General features: G+C 38.5%; 1 protein-coding gene across 2 annotated transcripts in view; it reads right to left on the reverse strand.

Moving 5' to 3' along the window:
* DLGAP1 (DLG associated protein 1) overlaps positions 1-13,181 on the reverse strand; it is a 986,787-nt gene that overhangs the window by 635,385 nt on the left and 338,221 nt on the right. For both annotated transcript variants that reach the window (XM_066246182.1, XM_066246181.1), the window contains exon 3: positions 4,169-4,275. The gene's annotated coding sequence lies outside the window, so the exon portion shown is untranslated. The remainder of the gene's footprint in view (positions 1-4,168; positions 4,276-13,181) is intronic.

A 13,181-nucleotide genomic window follows, 5' to 3' on the forward strand; every position in this document is an offset into this window, starting at 1 on the left:
AGTCAAAAGATTGACACACACATACCTTTGTGTCTGATTTTAAGTAGCATTTCATATGATATGCATTTTAAGACTGCAAGATAAGGCACTAGAATAAATCCCTGGACACTTATCCTAAGTTTTTCTTTTTATAATAAAGGTAACTAAGGCCTACTAAATCAGCCAAGGCATCTATTAAGGTAATAACAGTGTTGGAAGTAGGACTTTTTCTTTAAGCTGAACATTAGGCATGCCATAACATGACATGGAAATTTTTATGTCCTACTGTTAAAGTAAATTATAAAATAATTAAAAAAATAAGTTTTCAAGGTTCATGTTGTCATCCATTGTTATTATTTGTGTTAATACAAAGATATAATGAGCTTTTTCAAGGGTGCAGTTTGAAGCTGATGTCAATAAAGAATACATAACAGAGAAAAAATGTGGAAACTTGGTTTAAAAAACATACAGAACAAATTTCACACTAAGCTCTAAAAGTAGGCATTGAGCTCAATTTCTGGAATAAATCAAAGAGTAGGCAGAAAACAGACAAGAAAAGTAGGATAAATTTACCAAGGCAATCATGGGATGATGTATGCAGATAAAAGATGCAGAGAGAAAATGTGCAATGTTGAAACATGAACACGTCTGAATGCAAGAAAGCAAAAAACCAGAAAGCACAATTGTCCTAAATGTGAACAAACATTCAAATTATGCTGCAGCTGCTAAATTTAAACTCAAGAAAGAGGCATTGGCAAAGGAATTCATTAAATAGATACAATTTTCTGGTTTCACATACCCATTGGCTGTTTTATAAAGTAAAAATATACAATTTGTCTTGACATAAATGACATTTCTCCCCTCTTATTCTCTATCAAATAGCAGAAATTCCTTTTGTAAAAAAACTCTGGTTATTAAAGGCTCTGAATCACAGAGTTATTCCATCTAATAAAATGTCTTATATATTGAGTATGGTCTTATACAACAAGTAGGTTTTCATGGGAAGGAAATAAGTCTTTCTTTAATGGCATATGCCAGAGCAGTTTCTTTCTAAGTTAAGTTTCTGGCTAAAATGAATCTTTGGTTGCAAAGCCTGTCCATTTGTCTTTCTGTCCTCCTTCCCTATCCCACTTCCAACCATCCAACACATTATTTATGACTGTAAAGTCTGTAACACAGCAGGTGCTATCAAATATATCAAGAAGCTTATTGTTGGGGATTTTATTATATTAAGATGGTATGTAAGACTCAGATATATCTGAGTATATATATCAATAGTATATCTGACCATAAGACTCAGACTTTGACCATAAACTAGTAGACCTCCCACAGCGGGGAAGTTGTCAAGTAAACCCTGTACTGCAATCAGTCTTTGACTCAAACTGCAATGTAGAACTTGTAGTGCTAGCCTGTACTATTTGTTTTACTTAGTGGTTCTTAAAGTAAGGCCTCTACACCAGCAGAACAAGTATTAACAAGGAACTTGTTAGAAATGCAAATTCTTGAGCCTCATCCCAGACCTACCTATATTTGCAAACCGAAATGTATCAAAACCACTTGGAAGACTTGATTACAAATCACAGAGCTTGCATTACTAGACAGTGGTCCAGATCTACTGGTAAGTGAAGTCAAGAAATAAGAAATATGTCTGAAAAGCTAGAGTGGCAGGTTTTAAACGTTTGTTAAGAAGTTTGGACAATGATGAATTGGTAATTAGAAAATAGTTTCTGAGCAGAGAACAGACATAATCAGAACTTTTATTTAGCAAGTCTTTAGAGCTGAAGAAACCAAAGAGGCAATTGCATTGTTCTGGTCTGAAGGTACAGTCATTTACCCTTTCTTTGGAATTTGTCATGCCTCAAATGAACTGGGACTGTGCACTAGGTTTGCACTCTGTGCTCAGGGTGTGGCTGTTCTAAGAGATGCTTTCCACTGGAAGTGATTCTCTGCCTCCCTGGTTTGATTCTGTCTTCTCTTTGGTATTTCCTCCTTGCCATCTGCTGATCCTCTGGTTGCCCGTTCCTGCCACTTTCTGCTGTTCTTTTCCCTTCCCCCCTCCATTTCATTTTCTTCATGAGGAATTTGCATGCTTAATGTAAATCCTTCCATTTTAATGTGTTTTTTTTTATTTTAATTTTTTTTTTTTTTTTTACAGAAGCAGAGATAGACAGGGACAGACAGACAGGAACGGAGAGAGATGAGAAGCATCAATCAGTTTCTCGTTGTGCGTTGCGACTTCTTAATTGTTCATTGATTGCTTTCTCATATGTGCCTTGACTGTGGGCCTTCAGCAGACTGAGTAACCCCTTGCTGGAGCCCAGCGACCTTGGGTCCAAGCCGGTGAGCTTTTTGCTCAAACCAGATGAGCCTGCGCTCAAGCTGGCGACCTTGGGGTCTCGAACCTGGATCCTTCCGCATCCCAGTCTGACGCTCTATCTACTGCGCCACCGCCTGGTCAGGCTTAAAATTTTATTTAAATGTTTTTTATTTGTTTGTTTTAATAGCTGCTCCTTACTGAGTTCATCAACTACATTCCTTTTCTGAACGGATGATCTTCTAGGTCACAACACAATGGAAGCCTTTACCTGACTTTATTTTAATCTTATGTCAATCCTTATACACATATATACATGAAAAAAAAAAAGAAGGAGAAAGAAAACAACCTGATTCAATTTAATGTGTTAAATACATTTTGCTGGCTGACCATCCATGTCACATTAAATTCTGACATGCAAATTTGTTACTCATTTCACACAAAAAATGACACTGCTAACTGGGTTTTTTTCCAGATAGGAAAGATAATTATTTTATGTTTGTGTATGCACCAACATCATTTTGTATATAAAACAACATACAGTGAATAGTAACTATAGATATAATAAGATGTTACTGCATTATCTCTAGCTATTCCAACATTTTGGTCATACTTCAAATTTTATTATATAGTGTCTCCAATGTACATCTGGGCCAAGATATAGTTCTCAGTTTGAAATGGAAAACTGATGAAAAAGTTAGTTTTGAAACAATTCACTCTGGTTCTATGACACTTGGATATCATTTTTTAATGACTTTAAAACACAAAGTAGTTTATTTAGGAGGAATATGTGATTCATTTCATGATTTAAAATAAAGTAGAGGAACTCTAAGAGATGGCTCTCTGCATCACACCACCATGGCCCACCTCTGACGTCAGCCACAGCTGCACTGACAGACCATTCTGTGCCAACTCGGTTCTTCTTGGTTTACAGTGTCTGCCTCCAGTGCAAACTCAGTGTCTTCCTGCTTTCTGCCTCATCTGGTGCCAGCACAGCCCAGAAGGTGGGGTTTTAATGCCCCTAGGAGCAACCCACACCAAAGGGAGAAAGCCAGTGAACAAACTTACTGCACATGCTTCAGGCAGAAATTCTGGAAGGTTCTGGTGCCTTCTTGGGGATCCCAAGGAATCAAGTTCCTCAGGTCCACAGTGGTGAACTTGTTCACTCACTCTTATTTTGGTCTTTTCTTCCTGATTCACTCTCTCTGTTCTCTAACTCTTGATCCATGGGATCAGCTCCCCAATGAATTACCATGCCCGCATCATTCTCTCATACAAGCAACCTAAACAAAGATGCTAGTTTACTGAAGTACACAGCAGTATCAGTCCCCTACACAGGAGTCCACGCAGATAGCATTCCTGATGTCATTAAGACCCTTCGTCTTTTCCTTCCCCAAACTACATAATGAAGTGAAAAGAGTAGAGATCATAGCATCGCCTCAAGTGTTTCCCTTGGCCTTTTAGCACATGTAGATAATGTTGTGCATGCTTGGGCTGATAAAGTAACATTTGTACAACACTCTAAGAAAAATTAAAATCTTATATTATGCCATCTATTTTCATAGTTCTGTGTCTAACCTAAGTACAACAATTTGGTCCACAGTCATGAAAATGGCATTTTCCTGACCTGCCACTCCAAAATAACAAGAACGGAGATTAAACCTATCAAACACATCTCATCCAGAATCCATACAGACAACTAGGGAGTGAAAAATCATAGTCTTTGAGTTCAGCAGCCTCTTAATATGTCTGGAATAACAAGCCAGAAATGTTTATAATCAAGTATTCCATGCTATCAAAAAAATTGTTTCACATCAGACAGCTGAAGAGGAAGTGGTAGGGGTGTGTTATGTAAAGGAAAGAAGACACTTTTACCTTTGAATATCAATTCTTCATTTTTCTTTCTTCTAAGGCAGGAAACAATTCAAAGGTTGCAGATTTTTTAACTTGTTATCACTCTTGACACGTGAAGCACAACGGTTCTAAAACAACAAAATGAAATGATGAGATGCAATAACTAGTCTGAAACAAAAAGATACTTAAGGAGCTCTCATAAGAACCACTCTGGCAGGCTTTAATTCAATGACGTGAAGAGAGAGTTTCCTTGGAAATTTACATGGCCATGTTCTTACACGATGAAAACACTTTGTATTTTTATGCTTTCCAGAAAATAAAACCAGCCTCAAAAATGTCACTAGGCCCTGGCCATTTGGCTCAATGGTAGGGCATTGGCCCAGCGTGCAGAAGTCTCCAGTACAATTCCTGGCCAGAACACACAGGAGAAGTGCCCATCTGCTTCTCCACCCTTCCCTGTCTCCATTCTCTCTGTCTCTCTCTTCCCCTCCCACAGCCAATGCTCCATGGGAGCAAAGTTGGCCCAGTGCTGAGGATGGTTGCATGGCCTCTGCATCAGGTGCTAGAATGGCTCCGGTTGCAGTGGAGCAACACCCCTGATGGGCAGAGCATCGCCCCCTGGTGAGCATGCTGGGTGGATCCTGGTTGGGCGAATGTGGAAGTCTGTCTGTTTGCCACCCCCCACTTTTCACTTCTGAAAAATACACACACACACACACATATACACACAAATGTCACTGTAATAAAACAGGTGTGGTATTCTCCGACCTACTTTTCTACTATTAATAATTTTACCTTCTTTAAAAAGCAGTAAATGCAAGTATCAATCACTTGATTTAATAAGATATATTACACACACACAATCTTATTTACTTCCTGTGTGTTATTTGTTTTAGCAACACTGCAACTAAGGAGCTGTGACTAAAAAAGGAGGGAAAAAATACTGTGCTTTCTACAGCAGTTCATCTGACATCACAGGAAGACAACAAACATGGCATAATCTTCCCAGCTCATATCAGGTGCATGCTATTACCTACTCCAAACCATTCCCCCTCATTATTAATGGTGCCTTCTCAAGAAAGTGATAAAATGAGACTTCTAATGGAGCTCACACATATTGGAGAGGCACACATCCTGACCTCATCACCTGCTTTATGCTGAACTGTGACTATACTTTCTGAAAGGTTACAAAGAAAAGAATTGTGTTGCACACAAAAATGATCTGGTGTTGAAAAGGTGGGAAGCAACAGAGTTCTACTTCTCTATTCATTTGATCAATATACTTTTGTGGCCCTACAGAGCATGTTAAAAGTGTCAGGAAAGAATGAGAAAAATAATAAATCCAAAAATTAAGCAGAGATGTAATGAAATTTGTAACTGAGAATACTGGGGTGAATAATTTTTTTAGTCTTCTAAATTTTTTATAGGAATTACAGGGCCTGAGCCCTGGCTGGTTAGCTCAGTTGGTTGGAGCATTGTCCCCAAATGGTTTGATCTCCAGTCAGGGCACATATGCATAGAAGCAATCAATGAATGTAACAACAAATAAATGCCCACATTGCCCCCTCCTTTCCTCTGTCTCTATAATCAATCAATTGAAAGAAAGAAAGACAGAAAAAAGAAATTACAGTGCCCGAATGAATGTATAAATTATCTTACAGAAGAGGAATTAGAAACCAGAAGAGGTGAAGTGGCTAGCCCAGTTATATTCTACTAATAGACACAAAGGCCGAATGACATCCCAGAATGTCTATCTTGAAGTTCAGTCCCTTTAGAAACTCATAACAGTGTATTTGTTTTCAAAAGGGAAACCAAACTTTCAAAAAGTTCAGAACTTATACAATCTCTGAAGAACTTGATTGAGCAATATTTGAGACTGGTGAAGTTGACAGGTTAAGTATTAGAATTCTGCAGGCAATAAAGTTAATTTTCTAAATATAATTTTAAAATTAAAAATAAAAGAATAAAAATACTGTGTATTCTCATAGCACTTAAAATATGCTGGGAGGCCCTGGCCGGTTGGCTCAGCGGTAGAGCATCGGCCTGGCGTGCGGGGGACCCGGGTTCGATTCCCGGCCAGGGCACATGGGAGAGGCGCCCATTTGCTTCTCCACCCCCCCCTCCTTCCTCTCTGTCTCTCTCTTCCCTTCCTGCAGCCAAGGCTCCATTGGAGCAAATCTGCCCCAGGCGCTAGAGTGGCTCTGGTTGCAGCAGAGTGATGCCCTGGAGGGGCAGAGCATCGCCCCCTGGTGGGCAGAGCGTCACCCCTGGTGGGCATGCCGGGTGGATCCTGGTCGGGCGCATGCGGGAGTCTGTCTGACTGTCTCTCCCCGTTTCCAGCTTCATAAAAATACAAAAATAAAAAAAAAATAAAAAAAATATGCTGGGAATATTATATTTTCACTTATATCTGACTTATCCAGGGTACAAAGAATAAAAATGAGATTCAATTATCCAGCACTATCAGGTATATATATGATTATGAGCCATGTTTTAACTATAATTAATATATTAAATATTCCCTATATTCTACTAAACCAGACAAGCTCTGAAAGAAATTTCCCCCTATATATATGAGCAATCGGTAACTCATGAAGATAATGGAAAATTGATCATTGTTAAAACATGTAGAATTGTCCATTTATTCCTTTATAAGTATTTATTGAGAATATTTTGTGCTAGACATTGTGCTTAATTGACTGTAGAAACAAAATTGAGTGAAGAGAGGAAGGGAGAAATTAGAAAAAATGGCAGAACAGTAGAGGGTGCTGTGGGGAGGTGGAGCTAGAGATGGATCAAGGGTGGATCAAGGCTTTTTATAATAGCTTTGATTCTAAGAGTGAAATGGGGACCATCATGGGAATTTGAGCTCAGAATTAACATAGCTTATATTTCAACAAGCTCATCTTGGCTGCTGGTTGGGAAATGACCATAGGGAGGTCAGGAAAGAAGCAGGTGGCAAGTTTATCCTCTTGGAGAGGCAAAATATTAGATCAGATGCAGGTCCAGCTAGTTGGGAGTGGTCAGATCCACTCTGGGTTTATTCTAAAGCAAGGGTCAAAGCATCTCTTAATGGCTTGGGTAGAGAGGGTTAGAAAAGAGGGAGGTGGCCTGACCTGTGGTGACGCAGTGGATAAAGCATCAACCTGGAAATGCTGAGGTTGCCGGTTCAAAACCCTGGGCTTGTCTGGTAAAGGCACATATGGGAGTTGATGCTTCTTGCTCCTCCCCCTTCTCTCTCTCTCTCTCTCTCTCTCTCTCTCTCTCTCTCTCTCTCCCCTCTCTATAATGAATAAATAAAATCTTAAAAAAACATTTTAAAAGAGGGAGGCAAGATGACCCTAAGGCTTTTAACCTAAGTAACTAAAGAGTGCATCCCCATCACTTGAGATGAGAACGTTTGTAGCTAAAGGAGACTTTGGGGAAGAGAGGATGACTTTAGTTTGCCATATTGATGTGAAGATGACAGTGCTAAGTGGGCTTGTCCTACAGGTGGATATATAATACAATACTGGAATGTGGGTGAGAAGCCTGGGCGGGGCTTAATAATGAAACTTTCAGAAGACTTTCTTGTTTAACATAGGTAACTGGTAATATTTGTAATATTCTTATTTTTTCCTACCAGAGATGATTATGTAGGGGTTAAACAAAATAGTAAATGCAAACACAGTACTTGGCACATAAAAGAAACTCAACATATTTTAACTCTCTTCTGTTTCTTGTTTCAACTATTTATTTCCCTGTTGACTATAAGATTGAGTCTATCTTTCTGTGAAAAATATAAATTTTCTGCAGGACATAATAAAAATTGTACTTTCCATTCTGGCAATCCTTTTAAAAATATAGCAAAATAATCTCCTGATAAAATATTAATAATGGTATTTAATAAATCATAAAATAAACCTTCCAGGTAGGTTGCAAGGTAAATTTTGTTTTGTGTACATGTAAAAGATCTAAAAAAAAAATTAAGAGTGACGTCAGAGAAACGGCGGCATGAGAGATATTCCTGATCTCTTGCCTTGAAATTTCAACAAATTCTATAACTATATGCAGAGCAAAACCCCCAGATGAACCTGAAATATATGTACACCAGATAGACAAAGATATGATTGTGCAAGAAGGTGGCCAAAGATAGAATCTGCTCACAGAAGAAAAAAAATGCCAGAGGACTGAGTCTTTCTCTTTCTTCAGGGACCTGATGGAGGGAGGCACTGTTGGCGCAGGCTTTGTCTTGGAGCCAGAGTCAGGAGGAGAGTCAGGGAGGAAGGCGCTGAGATATGGGTGATGACCAAGAATGGGGAGCAGGGCCATTTCCTGGCATCTGCTGCACTTGTGATTGCAGGCGCTGGGTGACTGCAGGTACTGGGCACACACAAAGCCCGTGGTGCGCTCCCAAAAACTGCGTGTGAATAGTTTGTGGAGATCAGCCCCAGAACACTGGGGCATATTTCATCTGCCTGCCTGACTAGCACAGTTTAGCCTTGTAATACCAGATGTGCTAGATCTGGGATCTGTGCCCCACCTGTCTGAAGCTCAGGCACTGCCTCACTAGGCAAAGTTTAGCATGTGTGGGCAGGATGCCGCAAACTATGATCTCTGCTGCAAATGCCCCTGGAGCTGCAACACTGGATTGTGGTGCACAGCCCCTGCCCTGCCCAGGGCTGCACTTTGAGTACTTAGAGTGGTATTGGAGGAGGGACTGGACTGTGTCTCCTCAGCCTCCCAGGCCCGCATGGCTCCCCTTGCTGTGAGAACAGTGGTGGTTGTGGATTCTCCTCAGCTGAGTCTCCAGGTTGCTCTCCCCTGTGAGAGGCAGGAGTGCTCGGGTGTTTGATCCCCTGCTTTGTTGGGTCATGTGGGAGGGCCCTGGAGGACCCCTGGTTTGCCATTGCTAGAGTCATAAAATTGGAAAGCTCTAACAATAAGCCCCTCCTACCAATGCGATGGCTCTGCCTGCATCATTATAACAGTGATTCATCACCAGAACTCTACCCAAGACTCTTGCAGAGGCAAATCTTGTAGTACAGCACGTCCTACCGGAGAAAGGAATAATTATCTCTTGTTGGGGTAATTAACAATACCACTCACAAATGCCATCAAGGATAAAGAAATCAAATATGGATATACAAGACAGAGATGTAGCTCAGATAGATGATAAAAAATCTTCAGGAAAAAATTTCAAATACATGGAAACCTTGGAGCTTAATGACAGAGAATTCAAAATTGAAGTTCTAAAAATACTCAATAAGATATAGAAAACACTGAAAGACAATTCAGTGAGCTCAAAAGACAACTTAATGAACAAAAAGAGTACTTCACCAGGAAAATTGAAACTTTAAAAAAGAACAAAACATGAAAAACTCAATATACAAACTGAAAAATGAGGTAACAAGCTTAGCTAATATATAGAACAGGCCAGGTAGAGAAGAGAATCAGTGACACTGAAGACAGGCAACTAGAGATACTATAGAGAGAAAAAAAGAGAGACTTACAAATTTAAAAAAAAATGAGAAAGTCCTACAAGAATTGTCTGACTTTATCAGGAAGAGCAATATAAAAATAATGGGTATATTAGAAGAATAAGAGAGGAAAAAGGGAATGGAGAACATATTGAAACAATTAATTGATGAGAACTTCCCAAGCCTGTAGAAAGAGTTAGAGCCTTTATTAATATAAGAACCAAACAGAACACCAAGTTACCTCAACCCAAACCGACCTACTCTAAGGCACATCGTAATGGAATCATCAGAAACCAACGACAAAGAAAAAATCCTCAAGGCAGCTAGGGAAAAGAAGAATATAACATATAAAGGAAGGCCCATTAGGCTATCATCAGATTTCTCAGCAGAAACTCTACAAGCTTGAAGAGAGTGGACCCCAACATTTAAATTACTGAAAGAGTGGAGCTACCAGCCAAGAAAACTATATGCATCAAAGCTATTCTTCAAATATGAAGGGGAAATGAAAACATTTATAGACACACAGAAGCTAAGGACATTTATTACCAGAAAACCCCCACTACAGGAAATACTAAAGGGGGTCATCTGACCAGATACAAAGAAAAAAACAAAACAAAATTACAAGTAAAAATTTTAACAAAACGACAATAAAAACAAGAATAAGCTGTGACAACAATAACATAAAAAGGGAGAGGATAAAGATCAGCAGTAGTAAAGGAGGATGGAGTGCAGAAGCACTCATGAAATAATGAACTCTAATAAATATGATAATTTTTATTTTAATAACCTAATGGTAACCAACCCTGAAAATGCCACTACTGAAACATATAGCTTAAAAATGAACAGAAGAAAGAAGTATGAAAGACCACCAAACAAAAACAAATGACAGAAAAACAAAAAAGAAGAACCAAACAAGATAAAAAGCAATCAGAAAGCAGTATATAAAATGACAATAAAAAATCCTCAAGTGTCAAAAATTACACTAAATGTAAATGGATTGAAATCACCAATAAAGAGGCAGAGAGTAGCAGATTGGATCAAGAGGAAAAACCCATGAGTATGCTCCCTTCAAAAGACACATTTAAGCTACAAGGATAAAAGTAGATGCAAAGTGAAAGGTTGGAAAATGATTCTCCAAGAAAATAATATCCAAAGAAAAGCAGGTGTAGCCATAATCATATCTAAAAATGCTGAGTACAAGACAACAAAGGTAACCAGAGACAAAGATGGATATTTCACAATGATAAAAGGGACGTTGTATCAAGAAGACATAACACTTCTTAATATATATGTACCAAACCAGGGAGCACCAAAATATATAAGACATCTACTAACTGCTCTATAAGTACAAACCAAAAAGAATATAATCATACTTGGAGACCTCAATACAACATTAATGACTTTAGATTGTTCATCCAAACAGAAATTCAATAAAGAAATATTGGCCTTAAATGGAACACTGGAACAAATGGACATAATACATATCTAGAGGACATTTCATCCCTAAACATTAGAGTGTACATTTTTCTCCAATGTACATGGAACATTCTCAAGAATTGACCATATGCTTGGCCACAAAAAGAACATCAACAAATTCAGAAAGATTGAAATTTTACCAAGCACATTCTCTGACCTTAAGCCTTTGAAACTAGGATTCAACTGCAAAAAAGAAGTAAACAAACCCACAAAAATATGGAAATTAAATAACATACTTCTAAACAATGAGTGGGTCAAAGAAGAAATAAAAAAAGATCAAAACATATACAGACAAATAAAAATGACAACACGAAGTATCAATCTCTGGGTTGTAGCAAAAGCAGTAATAAGAGTGAAGTTCATATCATTACAGGCTTATATAAAAAAACAAGAGAAAGCCTAAATAAACAACCTAACATCACATTTTAAGAAACTAGAAAAACAGAACAAAGGTAACTCAAAACCAGAAGAAGAAAGAAAATAATAAAAATTAAAGCAAATAAATGAAATAGAGAACAGAAATACTATAAAAAATTTGATTCAACAAAGAGTGGGTTCCTTGAAAAGATCAACAAAACTGACAAACCACTGGCAGGACTCACTAAAGAAAAAAGATAAAGGACTCATATAAACAAAATCCAAAATGAAAGAGAAGAAATTACCACAGATACCATACCTATACAAAGGACTATTGCAGAATACTATAAAAAGCATATGCCACCAAATTCAAAATCTAGAAAAAATGGATAAAGTCCTAGAACAATATAATATTCTTAGACCGAATCATGAAGAAATAGAAAGCCTAAATAGACCTATAAGCAGGGAGGAAATAGAAAAAACTATCGAAAACTGCCCTCAAAATAAAAGTCCAGGGCTAGACGGCTATACTAGTGAATTCTATCAAACATTCAAAGAAGATATGGTCCTATCCTTCTTAAAGTCTTCCAAAAAATTGAAAAAGAAGCAATACTTCCAAACATATATATATATTTTGTATTTTTCTGAAGCTGGAAACAGGGAGAGACAGTCAGACAGACTCCTGCATGCGCCCGACCGGGATCCACCCGGCATGCACACCAAGGGGCGATGCTCTGCCCCTCCCGGGCCTCGCTCTGTTGCGACCAGAGCCACTCTAGCGCCTGGGGCAGAGGCCAAGGAGCCATCCCCAGCTCCCGGGCCATCTTTGCTCCAATGGAGCCTCGCTGCGGGAGGGGAAGAGAGAGACAGAGAGGAACGAGAGGGGGAGGGGTGGAGAAGCAGATGGGTGCTTCTCCTATGTGCCTTGGCTGGGAATCGAACCCGGGACTTCTGCACGCCAGGCCGACGCTCTACTACTGAGCCAACCAGCCAGGGCCACTTCCAAACATATTTTATGAGGCCAACATAACCCTCATACCAAAACCTGGTAAGGAACACAGAAAAAGAAAACCACAAAACAATATCTCTAATGAATACAGATGCAAAAATCTTAAACAAAATACTAGCAAATAGAATACAACACCTTAAAATTATAATTCATCCAGCTCAAGTGGGATTCATCTCCAAAACACAAGGATGGTTCAATATAGGTAAAATAATTAACGTAATACACCATATCAACAAAACAAAGAACAAAAACCATATGATTCTATTAATAGATGCAGAAAAGGCATTCGATAAAATACAGCCTTTTTATATTTAAAACACCCAACAAAATGGGTATAGAAGGAAAATATCTCAACATAATAAAGGCCATTTATGACAAACCATCAGCTAACATCATACTAAATGGTAAAAACTGAAAACTTTTCCTCTAAAATCAGGCTGCCCACTCTCTCTCCTCTTAATCAACATAGTGCTGGAAGTTTTAGCCAGAGCAATCAGACAAGAGAAAGAAATAAAAGGCATTCATATTGGGAAAGAAGAAGTAAAGGTTTCACTTTTTGCAGATGATATGATCCTGTATATAGAAAACCCCAGACTCCACAGAAAGGCTATCAAAAACAATAAACCAATGCATTAGGGTTGCTGGATACAAAATTAATATACAGAAGTCTATTGCTTTCTTATATGCCAACAATGGAACTTTGGAAAAAAACTTAAAAAAATATTTTTTACAG

The sequence above is a fragment of the Saccopteryx bilineata genome, chromosome 11, assembly GCF_036850765.1.
Source record: "Saccopteryx bilineata isolate mSacBil1 chromosome 11, mSacBil1_pri_phased_curated, whole genome shotgun sequence".
Lineage (NCBI taxonomy): Eukaryota > Metazoa > Chordata > Mammalia > Chiroptera > Emballonuridae > Saccopteryx > Saccopteryx bilineata.